Source organism: Lithobates pipiens, unplaced genomic scaffold (assembly GCF_037356315.1).
Source record: "Lithobates pipiens isolate NorthernLeopardFrog02 unplaced genomic scaffold, aLitPip1_a1.2 Scaffold_8, whole genome shotgun sequence".
Taxonomy (NCBI): Eukaryota; Metazoa; Chordata; class Amphibia; order Anura; family Ranidae; genus Lithobates; species Lithobates pipiens.
In genome coordinates this window covers 384,618,065-384,620,463 of record NW_027507903.1, presented here as the reverse complement: position 1 = coordinate 384,620,463, position 2,399 = coordinate 384,618,065, and positions in this window count along the sequence as shown.

Here is a 2,399-nt window from a genome sequence, read left to right as displayed (position 1 = left end):
GGACATCAGTCCCGATCACGGCCAGCAATGCAAGCGACCCCCTGCCAGTGCCCACCTGCCCCCTGCAGTGCCATCCTGAATAAAAGTAAGTGCCCCCGTCAGTGCCACCCAGCAGTGCCCACAGTGCCACCCACAGTGCCACCCAGCAGTGCCACCCACAGTGCCCACAATCTGCCTCAAAGGTGCTGCACCCCAGTGCCGCCCATCAGTGCCGCCCAGCAGTGCCGCCCATCAGTGCCACCTATCAGTGCCCATCAGTCCCATCTCTCAGTGGTACCTATCAGTGCCCATCCGTGCCACCCATCCGTGCCACTTATCCGTGCCACCCATCCGTGCCATCTTATCTGTGCCCATCTTTGCCCATCAGTGCCGCCTTATCTGTGCCCATCGGTGCCGCCTTATCTGTGCCTATTAGTGCCGCCTTAACTATGCCTATCAGTGCCCACCAGTGCAGCCCATCAGTGCCCACCAATGCAGCCCATCAGTGCCCACCAATGCAGCCCATCAGTGCCCACCAATGCAGCCTATCAGTGCCGCCTAATCAGCGCACTTCAATGAAGGAGAAAAATGACCCGTTTGCAAAATTTTATAACAAACTATTAAAACATGATTTTTTTTGCATCTTTTTTTGTTTGTTTAGCAAAAAATAAAACTCCGAGCTGTAATTAAATACCACTAAAAGAAAGCTCTATTTGTGGGAAAAAAATGATAAAAATTTCATTTGGGTACAGTGTTGTATGCCCGCGCAATTGTCATTCAAAGTGCATCAGCGCTGAAAGCTGAAAATTGGTCTGGGACTGAGGGGGGTTTAAGTGCCCAGTAAGCAAGTGGTTAACCAAGCATCCCAACCGTCTTACCAGTCACAGACATGCCCTGTGTTTGTTCCCAGAAAATGCCCACCTGAGGCAGCAGGAGCCACAGATGTGACAAAATACTTGATACGCCCTGAAATGGTGAGCTCTGGTCTCCTGAAGTTTCATGACCATCCAGAAAACTATTGGGCCTGGAAGTCATCTTTTCTAAGCAGCACCCAAGACTTAAATATGAAAGACAGGGAAAAGCTTGACCTACTCTCCAAATGGCTCGGACCAGAGTCCTCTGAGCAAGCCAAAAGAATCAGGTCAGTACATGTTCATGATGCGACAGCAGGGCTTACAATGTTATGGAAGAGATTGGTTAGACTGCTATGGGTCACCTGAAGTAATTGAAGATGCACTTCTGAAGAAAATTGAAAATTATCCAAAAATAACAAAGACAATCAGAACCCGAGAGAGCTTGGTGACATACTTTTAGAGCTTGAGGCGGCAAAGGCTGGTGGATACCTGCCAGGCCTCTCATATTTGGATACAGCACGTGGAGTCAAATCGGTAATCGAGAAGCTTCCTTACAGCTTACAAGAAAGATGGATCATACAAGCATCAAAATACAAGGAAGATCATCAGGTGGCATTTCCACCTTTCTCCTTCCTTGTCAAATTCATTGTGAATCAAGCTAAAATACGCAATGACCCAAGCTTCGCCTTTTTGCACATGGGAGGCTCCAGTTCTGTAAAGACAGAGAAACAACCTTTAGTGCACAATAAAGAAAGCAAAGCAACAGTGTCTGTACAGAAGACAGAAGTGCCGGCTGAGTTTGGATTCCAGAGCTTTTATCCTGGTTGGCCTCAAATTGAGGACCCAGATAAGCAGTGTCCACTACATAACAAGCCTCATCCACTGAGAAAATGTCGCAGTTTCAGAAGCAAGACAATAGAGCAGCTCAAATCTTATCTTAAGGACAAGCACATTTGTTTCAGATGATGTGGTTCAACTCAACATCTTGCTAAAGACTGTGTGAAAACAATTTGATACAAAGAATGCAATAATGACAACCATCTGTCTGCTTTACACCCAGGACCAGCACCATGGAAAACAGAGAATCCGGTAACACAAGAAGATCATGGTGGGGAGCAAAAAGAGAGAGCATTACCAGCAATAACCTCAAAGTGCACTGAGATCTGCACAAACACATTTAGCTCTAGATCATGCTCCAAGATATGTTTAGCCAAGGTGTATCCTGCAGGCCTCAGAGAGAGGGCAATCAGAATGTATGCGGTCCTGGATGAACAAAGTAACAGATTTGACCTCAGATTTGACCTCTTCAGTGACAGTGGAAGTCCAACTCCGTATACTTTGGAGACATCAGGGAGGAGAGCAAACAACTATATCATTGAGTCATTAGATGGGAAAATGCAGCTGACTCTGCCCACTCTCATAGAATGTGATATGATAGATTAGAGATACCCACACATGAAATTGCAGGTCACTACCCTCATATGATGCAAATATCAGACAAGATTCCAGTACTGGACACAGGTGCTGCAATTATCCTTCTACTAGGAAGAGACCTACTGAGAGTGC